Consider the following 13,908-nt stretch of genomic DNA (forward strand, 5'->3'; position numbering starts at 1 on the left):
CACCTGACAGAGCTCGGAGACCGAGCTCTAGCGATGCCACCGCCTGACTAGGACAGTTCCACCGCCCAATCTCGCTCGGAGACTGAGCCTAGGCGGTGCCACCACTTGACCTGGGCGGTTACACTGCCCAGCTTTCTTGGGAGACTGAGCTCTTGGGCAGTGCCACCACCGATCCAGGTGGTGCCACCGCTAGCCAAGAAATCTGGGTCCGAATGGGCTGATCCATTCGGCCCAATTTGGGTCTGTCAAGGGCCCAATTGCCCCCAGATTAAGTTAATGGGATCACCTCCCATTCCTAGCTTAATCTACATACTAACTATGATATTTCTTAAGACATTTACTGCAACTTGCTCCGGTGCGTCAATCGCTTCTTCCGGTGAGCTTCCGGCGAACTTCTGGCGAACATCCGACGAACCCTTGACGATGCTCCGGCGGACTTCCGTCCAACTCCTGGACTTGCGATGATCCACTTTGGCGAGTTTCGACGAGCTTCTTTGGCAAGCTCCTGGACTTCTCGGATTTGTTCCTGCAGAACCTCCGACGACCGTCCAGACTTCCGTTGAACTCTCGAACCCCCAACGTGATCATGGTCTTGACTCCGGCGAAACTCCTACTGCATGTCTTACTTCCATCGTAGTTAATCCTGCACATCTAAAACAAACTTCAATCTAGACAATTAATACTAAGCATTAATCAAGTTGTCCAGCATGTCATTGGTCCCTCGATGCTTCATCCGATTCTTCGGTGCATCATCCTCTCCTACGGCCTATTGCCCAATCAGCCAGTTGACTCTGCAACTCCGATATCCTTGGCGCAATACCTACTCTTCTTGGCCCGATGCCCGAGTCCATGGCTCAAAGCCTTCTATCGATACGTCAACAGATCTATCGTCCCGACGTCCAATCTTCTGACATGTTCCTCCGGCCCAACATGATTTTTTCTACTTTAATTTTCTCATCCTGATCGAAGCATCCTGCGTCACTCAAAATGCATATCAAAATATAAATATAATTATCAATTGATTTCATCATCAAAATATGAGATTCAACAATCTCCCTCTTTTTGATGATGACGACCAATTGATGATGGAGTTAAACTTAACTCCCGGAGTTTAAACAAACTCCCCCTATTAATATGCCATATTAATATAATCTTGAATTCAAACTGAATTCAAGTCATTGCTACGTGCAACACGTCATCATGAACTTATGCATAAACTTATGCATAACATCATACTTCTCCCCTTTTGTCATCAACAAAATGGAGAAGTTCCAACTCTAATGTGTTTGTAATATAAGTTCAACTCATTGCATGAAAAATATAATATCAAATTTTATCATCATGCAATCTAGCAAGTAAAGATGTGCAAGTTTAGCATGTTTACTTTTCTTGAGATAGCAACTGTTTGCTTCTCCTTAGACTACAAGCTAGCAAATTTTATGATATGCAAGTTTTACTATATACAAGCTAGCAAAAATTTCGAAAGCAAATACAAGATAGCTTTCTTGTGTAAGCTCATAATTCTTGCTTCCTATTGCAATGTGCAAGTTGCAAGTTTTGCTTCTTGAGATGGGCAAGATAGCACTTTTGCTTCTAGAAATATGTAAGTTAGCAATCTTTGCTTCTCTTTTGAGATGAGCAAGCTAACATATTTTTGCATCTTTTTGATTTTTCAAGCTAGTAATTCTTGGTGATGTTCAAGATAACAATTTCTTTCTTCTCTTTTGAGAAGTGCTATTTTTTACTTCTTTTGCAAAGTTTGAGCTAGCAATTTTGCTTCTGTTGCAAAGTGCAAGTTAGCATGTTTTGCATCTTGAGATAAGCAAGATGTCAATTTGCATTTTCTTGAGATTTCAAGCTAGCAATTCTCGGTGATGTTCAAGATGTTAGGATCTAGAGCACTGAGAGGGGGGGGTGAATTAGTGCAGCGGAAATCTTACAGCAATTTAAAACCGAAAGGTGCGTTCGTTCAATAAAATCTATTATGATGCAAAAGCCGATTCACAGTTTGTATTTAAGCGCAGTTTGCGTCTAAGCGCAGATTGCGTCTAAGAGCAGTTTACGTCTAAACGCAGTTTGCGTCTAAACGCAGTTTTACGTCTGAACGCAGTTTTACGTCTGAACGTAGTTTTGCATCTGAACGTAGTTTTGCGTCTGAACGCAGTTTTTTGTCTGAACGCAGTTTTACGTCTGAACGCAGTTTTGCGTCTGAACGCAGTTTTGCGTCTGAACGCAGTTTTGGGTCTAAACGTGGTTTTACGTCTAAACACAGTTTTGCGTCTAAACGCAGAAACTGAACTTTGAAAATCTTTTTGTGAATGTGCAGAAAGCAGTTCGCAGTTATGAATGGAATCAAAGCGTAAGCGTAAACTGCGATGTAAAGATCGTACGAAAACACCGATTTACGTCTCAATGCAGATTCGGAAAGATATGAACTTAGAGAATCGTTCGTAAAAGCGTAGAGGGCAGTAGCTATGTAGGAGGTTTGCAGTAATGATAAAGTGCTCAAAAATAAATGCAAACCAGAGATTTAGAGTGGTTCGGTCATTCTTGACCTACTCCACTTTTGGCTTCCTCCACCGATGAGGTTGCCGACGTCAACTAGAGGCCTTCCTTCAATAGGCGAAGGCCAACTGCCCTTTTACAGTTTCTCTCCTTTTGACAGGCTCAGGAGACAACCTTTACAGATCCTTTCTCTCCTCTCTTTACAACTCAAGACTTTGAAGAACAGAAAGAGGAGAACTATTGGACTTTACACAATTTTGAGCTCTTAGAATCACAGAAAAGATCAAGAATTCGGAGTGGATCTGTATCTGTTCTGTGCTGAATGGGTGGGGTATTTATAGGCCCCAACCCAGTTCAATTTTGGAGCTCAAAACGATCAAATCCTGGAATTCCGGGATCAGGCGGTTGCACCTCTTGACTGGAGAGGTTGCACCGCCTGGCAGAGCTCGAAGACTGAGCTCAGGCGGATAAACCTCTCTATCATGGGTGGTTGCACCTTTCTGCCAGAGCTCGAAGACCGAGCTCAGGCGGTGCATCTCCTGACCATAGAGGTTGCACCTTTCTGCCAGAGGTGGTTGCACCTCTCTGCCAGAGCTCGAAGACCGAGCTCAGGCGATGCATCTCCTGTCCAGAGAGGTTGCACCTCTCTGCCAGAGCTCGAAGACCGAGCTCGGTGGTTGCACCTCTTGGCAGAGCTCGAAACTTGAGCTCTGGCGGTGCTACCTCTTGACAGAGGAGGTTGCACCGCCCAGTATCGCTTGGAGACTGAGCCCTGGGCGGTTGCACCTCTTGGCTGGGGCGGTTGCACCGCCCACAGTAACTTGGGTCCGAATGGGTTGAACCATTCGACCCAATCTGAGTTCTTCAGGGGCCCAATTGCCCCAGGATTAAGCTAATGGGATCACCTCCCATTTCTAACTTAATCAACGTGCTAACTACGATTAAATCTAAGACAATTTCTGCAGCTTTGCTTCGGTACGTCAATCGCTTCTTCCGGCGAGTTTCCGGCGAACTTCCGTCGATCATCCGATGAACCCTCGGTGATGCTTCTGCGGACTTCCAGCAAACTCCTGGATTTTGCGACGATCCACTTGGCGAGTTCCGACGAGCTTCGCTTGGCAAGCTTCCGGACTTCTCGGATCTGTTCTCGCAGAACCTCCGACGACCGTCCGAACTTCCGTCGAACTCTCGAACTCCCAATGTGATCATGATCTTGACTCCGGCGCAACTCCTGCTGCTTGTCTGACTTTCATCGTAGTTAATCCTGCACACTTATCTCAACACATAGATTAGACAACAAATGACAATTGACTTCATCATCAAAATCTGAGATTCAACAATCTCCCCCTTTTTGATGATGACAATCAATTGATAATGGAGTTATCCTTAACTCCCCCTATCTATATGCTATTGTTGAGATAAGTCAACCTTGAATTCAAGACCTAAGAATTCAAGTGACGTATTGATAAGTTAGATCAGTTAAACTTATCAATACTCCCATCATGATACTCATCATGATGTATCTCTTCAAGAATGATGTCAAAGCTTGACATACATCATCAAGTTTGTATGATTGTGTATGTAACTATTCACCATGTAATTGAACATTATCATTTAACGCTGCGAGGGACTATTACATGATGCACACATATTATCATTCTAGCAAGTTTGCATTTACTTCACAAGATAGGATATCAACTCAAGACATAATGCAAACTATAGCACACGTTCATATATCTCTTGGTGATGCAAGGATGGCATAACCATAACATAGTTTATAGCATCACTCAAGTATTTGCAACCATGACATAGACATGATCATGGCAGTGTTTATCAATTCATATGTTTCTCCCCCTTTGTCATCAACAAAAAGCATTGTAATTGTGATACGAGGAAAACAATATTAGCAAGCTTATAGAGGAATTTTGCATAGATAGCTTTGAACACTTCTTCCCCCTTTTTGTTATAATCCATTTAACCCGCAAAGATATTACAGGATGAAATACATACACAGGAATCACTTTATCAGATTTATTTCAGGAACTTATTTTTCATGAAAGTGTACGAATAAATTTGTTTTATAGCATTCGAACAAATAAGATGCATTTGGACAAGATTTTGTTGCACATTTTCACATATAAACATGGCAATCATATAGTCCGAAAAACTGAGTTTATCTATTCGGACACATCAACATTCCTAATTCTCTTCTAATGAAATCAAATTGTTCTTCACTTAGAGGTTTTGTAAAAATGTCAGCCAGTTGATGTTTAGTATCAATGAACTCTATGGTTACGTCATGATTAGTGACATGATCTCATATAAAGTGGTGTCTAATATCAATATGTTTTGTTCTTGAGTGTTGTATAGGATTCTTAGTTAAGCATATTGCACTCGTGTTATCACATTTAATGGGAATATCTTTAAGATTAACTTTGTAATCTTCTAAAGTGTTTTTCATCAATACAACTTGTGCACAGCATGCACTTGCTGCAATATATTCAGCTTCGGTTGTTGATAGAGCAACCGAGCTTTGTTTCTTAGATGACCAGGAAACAAGGGCATGTCCTAAAAATTGACATGATCCTGATGTGTTTTTTCTATCTAGTCTACAGCCAGCGAAGTCCGCATCAGCATAAGCTGTTAACTCAAAATTTTCTGATTTTGGATACCATAATCCTAGATTTGTGGTTCCATTAAGATATCTAAGTATTCTTTTGACGGCTTTGAGATGAGATATCTTAGGGTTTGATTGAAATCTAGCACAAAGTCCTACACTGAACATGATGTCTGGTCTGGTGGCAGTGAGGTAAAGTAAACTTCCTATCATACCCCTATAAGTCTTTTGATTGAAGCTTTCTCCACTTTCATCAATTTCTAACTTAGTGGAGGTGCTCATAGGGGTTCTAATAGCCTTTGAGTTGTTCATATTAAACTTTTTTAATAAATTCATAGCATATTTAGTTTGACTAATAAAGATGCCGTTGCTTAATTGTTTGATTTGTAAACCTAAGAAGAATGTTAATTCTCCCATTAAGCTCATTTCGAATTCAAGACTCATGGTTCTAGCAAAAGATTCACAGAGAGATTCATTTGTAGAGACAAAGATAATATCATCAACATAAATCTGAATAATGAGAAAATTAATTTCAAAATTCTTGATAAATAATGTAGTATCAACCTTGCCTTTTGTGAAATTATTTTCGATAAGAAATGAACTAAGTCTCTCATACCAAACCCTTGGGGCTTGTTTTAAACCATAGAGAGCTTTAGTTAATCTAAACACATGATTAGGGAGGCTATTATTTTCAAATCCAGGAGGTTGTTCAACATAAACTTCTTCGGAAATAAAGCCATTTAGAAAAGCGCTTTTAACATCCATTTGAAACAGTTTAAAATTATTACTACTAGCGTAGGCAAGGAGCATCCTTATGGCTTCTAATCGAGCCACAGGGGCGAAGGTTTCTTCGTAATCGATACCTTCTTCTTGGTTGAAACCTTTGGCCACTAATCTAGCCTTATTTCTAACCACGATACCATTTTCATCTTGCTTGTTTCTGAAGACCCATTTAGTACCAATAACTAAATGGTCATTTGGCCTAGGAACAAGCTTCCACACCTCATTTCTCTCAAATTGATTCAATTCATCTTGCATTGCGATAATCCATGAATCATCTTTCATGGCTTCGTCAACGCATTTGGGTTCAATTTGGGAGAGAAAGGCGGCATTTGCACAAAAGGTTTTAAGAGAAGATCGTGTTTGAACCCCCTTTGACGTGTCTCCTAAGATTAGCTCCTTGGGATGAGCATCTACATACTTCCAATCCTTGGGTAAGGATATTTCGGGAGTGGATGCATCCAAGTTGTTCGTTGGAGAAGGGGTCTCGTTTAAATTCAAAGAATCAAAATTAACATCTTCGTCAAGATCATTTTTCGTGATTTCGGAAATCTCATTGAAAACATGAATGGATTCTTCAATAATTAAAGTTCTTTTATTGAAGATACGAAAGGCTTTAGAAACAGTAGAATAACCAAGAAAGATTCCTTCATCAGATTTAGCATCAAATTTTCCTAAGTTGTCCTTTTCATTTAGGATAAAACACTTATACCCAAAGACTTTAAAATATGAAACATTGGGTTTTTTATTGTTGCATAACTCATAGGGAGTTTTGGTTAGTAGAGGTCTTACTAGAACTCTATTAAAAATGTAGCATGCAGTATTTACGGCTTCAGCCCAAAAATATTTGGGTAAGTTGTATTCATTCAACATGGTTCTTGCCATTTCTTGTAAATTTCGATTTTTTCTTTGTACAACTCCATTTTGTTGAGGATTTCTAGGAGTAGAGAAATTATGATTGTATCCATTGAGTTCACAAAATTCCTGGAAATCATGGTTTTGAAATTCACCACCATGATCACTTCTAATTGACGAAATCATAGAACCTTTCTCATTCTGAACAAGTTTGCAAAACTTGGTAAAATATCTAAGGCATTCACTCTTCTGTTTTAAGAAGTAAGTCCATGTGTATCTGCTATAGTCATCCACGATGACAAAGGCGTATTTGCTACCTCCTAGGCTTGATGTGGAGATAGGTCCGAACAAATCCATATGGATCAATTGTAAGGGCCTAGAGGTGCTTATTTGGTTTTTAGATTTGAAGCTACTCTTAATTTGTTTACCTAATTGGCAAGCATCATATACATTGTCTTTGATGAACTTGATATGAGGAATTCCTCTTACAAGTTCTTTGGATAATATTTGAGTGATTAGTTTCATGCTAGCATGACCTAATCTTCTATGCCATATCCAAGCATCCTCATTCAAAGCAGAAAAACACATTTTATTACATAAATTATTGATGTCAATAGTGTATACGTTATTTTGTTTTAATGCAATCATAGATATGTTTTTGTGTGGTTTTTTAATGATGCAAGCATTAGATTCAAATCTGATAATATATCCTTTATCACATAATTGACTAATGCTCAAGAGGTTATGTTTTAAACTATCAACTAGCAAAACATCTTCAATAGAGAAGTTGGATTTGTTACCTATGGTTCCTTTGCCAATGATTTTACCCTTGTTGTTGTCTCCGAAGGTGACATATCCTTCGTCTATGCTAGTGAGCTTAGAGAATTGAGATGGATCTCCGGTCATATGCCTTGAGCATCCACTATCAAGGTACCATCTCTTGCTCCTAGCTTGCGATGATTTAGTTTTCTACAAGAAGGGATGATGTTTAGGTACCCATTTGCTTTTGAGTGCCTCACAAATAGATCTACATTTTCTATCATGTTGCATAGAGTTTATTATGGTTCCTTTAGGAACCCAAATCAATTTATTTGGACTAATTTTCTTAAATGGACAATAGTGCGTCTTGTGTCCAAACTTGCAACAAAAGTTGCATTTGCTTTGATGTCTAACATGTAAGATGGGGCCTTTTATGAAGGTGGTTGGATTTTGGTGAGGACTTCTCACGAATCCAATACCACTTCTTTTGGGAACGTGACCCTTGTTTGTAAGGATCATGTTCAATGACTTGCTACCAACCTCGAATTTCTTCAAGGTGTCCTTAAGTAGCAAGTTTTCTTTTTTGAGAGTTTCTAGATCATGGCATTTCATGCATGGGCTTAAACTATCATGATATTCAGTATTTAACTTATCGAAATTACTAATAAGACTATCATGCTCCTTTTTTAGCAGTTTGTATTTACTACTGATAATCTTACACTCATCAAACAATTCATGGAAAGCATTTAATAATTCATCGAATGATAAATCTGCATCTATTGAATTTGTTACCTCATCTTCGATGACCATTAAGGCATAATGAGCAACTTGCTCGGTGTTGGACTCCTCTTCTTCGGATGCGCTTGAGTCATCCTAAGTTGCTTGAAGCGCCTTTTTCTTTGACGTTCTCCTTTTGACTTGGGGACAATCACTCTTGTAATGTCCCGGTTTTTTGCATTCATAGCAGATTACTTGGTCCTTCTTGGGTTCAAGTTTATTTTTTGTATCATTCTTAAACTTGTTTCTTTTAAAGAACTTTTTAAACTTTCTTGTTAGAAGTGCCAAGTCATCATCACAGTCCTCATCACTTGAGTTTTCTCTCAAGTGGCATTCAGAAGTTTTGAGTGTCATATCCTTCCTGTTCTTTGGAAGGATGTCTTCTTGCTCTTCATGAGCTTTACAAGTCATTTCGTAGGTCATTAATGACCCGATTAGTTCTTCAAGAGGGAAGTTGCGCAGATCTTTTGCCTCTTGAATAGCAGTCACTTTAGGATCCCAACTCTTAGGAAGGGATCTTAGTATCTTATTTACGAGTTCAAAATCCGAAAAACTTTTTCCAAGTCCTTTTAGACCGTTGATGACATCCGTGAAACGGGTAAACATGTCGCCAATGGTTTCACTTGGTTTCATTCGAAAAAGTTCAAAAGAATGTAACAACAGATTGATTTTTGACTCTTTCACTCTACTTGTGCCCTCGTGGGTCACTTCGAGTGTGTGCCAAATATCAAATGCAGTTTCGCAAGTTGAAACACGATTAAACTCGTTTTTATCAAGTGCGCAAAATAAGGCATTCATAGCCTTTGCATTAAGAGCGAAAGCCTTCTTCTCCAATTCATTCCAATCGATCATTGGAAGAGAAGACTTTGAAAATCCATTTTCAACAAGGTTCCACAGTTCAAAATCCATAGAAATAAGAAAGATCCTCATTCGGGTCTTCCAGTAGGTGTAGTCCGTCCCACTGAACATGGGTGGACGTGTAATAGAATGCCCCTCTTAGTTTTCGGCGTATGCCATCTCTCTTGGGTTTTAATCCGTTAGAGAGTTAACCTTGCTCTGATACCAATTGTTAGGATCTAGAGCACTAAGAGGGGGGGGGGTGAATTAGTGCAGCGGAAATCTTACATCAATTTAAAACCGAAAGGTGCGTTCGTTCAATAAAATCTATTATGATGCAAAAGTCGATTCACAGTTTGTATTTAAGCGCAGTTTGTGTCTAAGCGCAGATTGCGTCTAAGAGCAGTTTACGTCTAAACACAGTTTGCGTCTAAACGCAGTTTTACGTCTAAACTCAGTTTTACGTCTGAACGCAGTTTTACGTCTGAACGCAGTTTTACGTCTGAACGCAGTTTTACATCTGAACGCAGTTTTGCGTCTGAACGCAGTTTTGCGTTTGAACGCAGTTTTGCGTCTGAACGCAGTTTTGCGTCTAATCGTGGTTTTACGTCTAAACACAGTTTTGCGTCTAAACGTAGTTTTACGTCTAAACGCAGAAACTGAACTTTGAAAATCTTTTTGTGAATGTGCAGAAAGTAGTTCGCAGTTATGAATGGAATCAAAGCGTAAGCGTAAACTGCGATGTAAAGATCGTACGAAAACACCGATTTACGTCTCAATGCAGATTCGGATAGATCTGAAGTTAGAGAATCGTTCGTAAAAGCGTAGAGGGCAGTAGCTATGTAGGAGGTTTGCAGTAATGATAAAGTGCTAAAAAATAAACGCAAACCAGAGATTTAGAGTGGTTCGGTCATTCTTGACCTACTCCACTTTTGGCTTCCTCCACCGATGAGGTTGCCGACGTCAACTAGAGGCCTTCCTTCAATAGGCGAAGGCCAACTGCCCTTTTACAGTTTCTCTCCTTTTGACAGGCTCAGGAGACAACCTTTACAGATCCTTTCTCTCCTTTCTTTACAACTCAAGACTTTGAAGAACAGAAAGAGGAGAACTTTTGGACTTTACACAATTTTGAGCTCTTAGAATCACAGAAAAGATCAAGAATTCGGAGTGGATCTGTATCTGTTCTGTGCTGAATGGGTGGGGTATTTATAGGCCCCAACCCAGTTCAATTTTGGAGCTCAAAATGATCAAATCCCGGAATTCCGGGATCAGGCGGTTGCACCTCTTGACTGGAGAGGTTGCACCGCCTGCCAGAGCTCGAAGACTGAGCTCAGGCGGATGCACCACTCTGTCAGGGGTGGTTGCACCTTTCTGCCAGAGCTCGAAGACCGAGCTCAGGCGGTGCATCTCCAGACCAGAGAGGTTGCACCTTTCTGCCAGAGGTGGTTGCACCTCTCTGCCAGAGCTCGAAGACCGAGCTCAGGCGATGCATCTCCTGTCCAGAGAGGTTGCACCTCTCTGCTAGAGCTCGAAGACCGAGCTCGGTGGTTGCACCTCTTGGCAGAGCTCGAAACTTGAGCTCTAGCAGTGCTACCTCTTGATAGAGGAGGTTGCACCGCCCAGTCTCGCTTGGAGACTGAGCCCTGGGCGGTTGCACCTCTTGGCTGGGGCGGTTGCACCGCCCAGTCTTGCTGGGAGACATAGCCTGGGCTGTTGCACCTCTTGGCTGGGGCGGTTGCACCGCCCACAGTAACTTGGGTCCGAATGGGTTGAACCATTCGACCCAATCTGAGTTCTTCAGGGGCCCAATTGCCCCAGGATTAAGCTAATGGGATCACCTCCCATTTCTAACTTAATCAACGTGCTAACTACGATTAAATCTAAGACAATTTCTGCAGCTTTGCTTCGGTACGTCAATCGCTTCTTCCGGCGAGTTTCCGTCGAACTTCCGTCGATCATCCGATGAACCCTCGGTGATGCTTCTGCGGACTTCCGGCAAACTCCTGGATTTTGCGACGATCCACTTGGCGAGTTCCGACGAGCTTCACTTGGCAAGCTTCCGGACTTCTCGGATCTGTTCTCGCAAAACCTCCGACGACCGTCCGAACTTCCGTCGAACTCTCGAACTCCCAATGTGATCATGATCTTGACTCCGGCGCAACTCCTGCTGCTTGTTTGACTTTCATCGTAGTTAATCCTGCACACTTATCTCAAAACATAGATTAGACAACAAATGACAATTGACTTCATCATCAAAATCCGAGATTCAACACAAGATAGCAATTTCTTCTCTTTTAAGAAATGCAATTTTTGTTTTCTTCTTGAATTGTGCAAGCTAGCTATCTCCCTCTTTGTCATTGTCAAAAATAAGGGAAGACCCTTTATGTCAATTTCTAAATCATGATAAAGGTGAGTAATCAGTATTATTTCAAAATTCCATAATTTAGATAAACCTTGAATTCAAATTAAGGTAATTTTAATCATGATTCACATCATTTGCAATACATCACATACATCATAATAAAAAGCATAACTATTACATGCATCTTTGTAGCAACAAATCATAGCATTTCATCACATGGCAAGATATCAGCAAGTAAAATTACGATGCAAGTTCTTGATATCTTAACATGATTTAAACATTTCAAGTGTTTAGCAATCATAGCATTTCATCATATGGCAAGATATCAGGAAGTAAAATTGCGATTCAAGTTCTTGTTATCTTAACATAATTCAAATTCAAATATGGCACTCATAGCATCAATTCATATATTTCTCATTCAAATATGACACTCATACTATCAATTTATATATTTCTCCCCTTTTGTCATCAACAAAAAGGAGAACGATATAAGCAAATTTTAAATGTAAGTGCGGTAATGATTTATGCTATAACTAGGTTTATGTCAGTTTTCAACAATGAGTGATAGGATATCAATTATGCAAACATATCAAGGAAAACATGACATGGAGATAGCTTTCATTACTTCTTTCTCTTTATTTGTTATTATCTTTTTGCATAAAGGAGGAAAGTCACTTGTGAGCTTACTTGAATGAAGTTAAAATTGATAAGATATTAAAGCACACTTTATTTTTACAAGGATCAAGATATGTGTGTGAATCAATTCCTTGCACGTAAAACTATTTCTCTAAAGATATACGAAGGAATCATCAAATCCATTTCTCGAAAGATATTTTTCACTTGACAAGTCTATGAGAGGTGCATTTGCTAGTTGATTCCATATGTCAAAAATCAATGATATGAATCAAACTTGATATGATATATGTTTATTATGTCTGGAAGAGAATAATGTATCGAGAAAATCTGATTGTTAGGATCAAGAAGATCCGAAAATAAAATTTAACACTTTCATGCATTTAGACAAGGTTTTGCTATAGATTTTTAAATTCAATCATGAAGATAAAACATGCTTATTATCATGGAAATTTTTGTATCCAAAACATATAATTTCTAACATGTTATTAAGGCATGTAATTGTGTAAAATCATCATGGCAATTAAGTGATTTGATCATTGAATCAAGAAAGTCCGAATAGTAATCTTAACAAGTTCATGCATTTGGGCACATTTTTGCCATAGTTTTTAAATGAGGATAAAACATGTTCATCAACATGGAAATTTTTGTATTCAAAACATATAATTTCCAGCATGTTATTAAGACATGCAATAGTGTAAATTTCTCATCATAGCAATTATATCCTACCATGCATGATCTAAATTTCTTCCCATTTTATCATTGTAAACAAGAAAGAAGAAGGGAAGAACAAAATAGTGTAAAATATTTTAATCATTTCAACGCATACAAGCCATAAATACAATCACATCATGTCATGAAAGATAAAATCACTTGAATACCAAAAGACATGATTCATTTTGACACATCTCCTCTTTAAATAAAAAATGAAAGGAACTCTTAGGAAATCATGATATAGATAAAATTCATTCAATCTTGTATAAGAACAAGATATTAACTTAAGCATATAAAATTTTTCAATTCATTATGAATAAAAAAAAAATTGTGATTCCGAAAAATCATGATTCATTTAGGAAAATTTTCTCTTTAGTATATGACAAGAAGAAATATAGCAATGATACCAATCATGATTCATTTGCATGGTAGATGGCAAAAAGAAACATTGACGATAAAAGATCTCGATTTTTATAGAGTAAATCTCAAGTTTTAAATTAAAAAAAATCAAGATAAAGCCCATTCAAATTCAAATTATCAAATCAAAATCATTTTCAAGAGATTCATAAAAAGATGATAAAATAGATTCATGAAAGTCAATAAGATAGAGAAAAAGAATTTTCAACAAAAATACTTGTCTCTATTTAGTCGTTTCATATAAGCATGCCTTTATCTTTTTTATGCCAAAAAGAATATATATCATCAATCGTTTAGGATCGAAAAATAAATTCCGTCATAGAAATCATCAAGATCAATAAACCACAAAAATCATCATGTATAACATTAAAATCTCATGCATAAAATAAAATCATCAATCATGGTATTAAAACATCATTATGCATTATTAAATCATCAAGCATGATTTCATATTTTCAATCAAAAATCATTTTGTTTGTTTATCATAAGATATGTATTTTTCATGATTATTTTTAAAATCATTCGAAAGGTAAGCATGATAAGCATAATCCTAATTCATTAGCATTTTTATTATATTATTTAAACATACAATTTTCAAGAAAATTAATTTTATACTAAAAAATAAAATGCATTATGGAAAGCATTATGTAAT

The sequence above is a fragment of the Musa acuminata genome, chromosome BXJ3-4, assembly GCF_036884655.1.
Source record: "Musa acuminata AAA Group cultivar baxijiao chromosome BXJ3-4, Cavendish_Baxijiao_AAA, whole genome shotgun sequence".
Taxonomy (NCBI): Eukaryota; Viridiplantae; Streptophyta; class Magnoliopsida; order Zingiberales; family Musaceae; genus Musa; species Musa acuminata.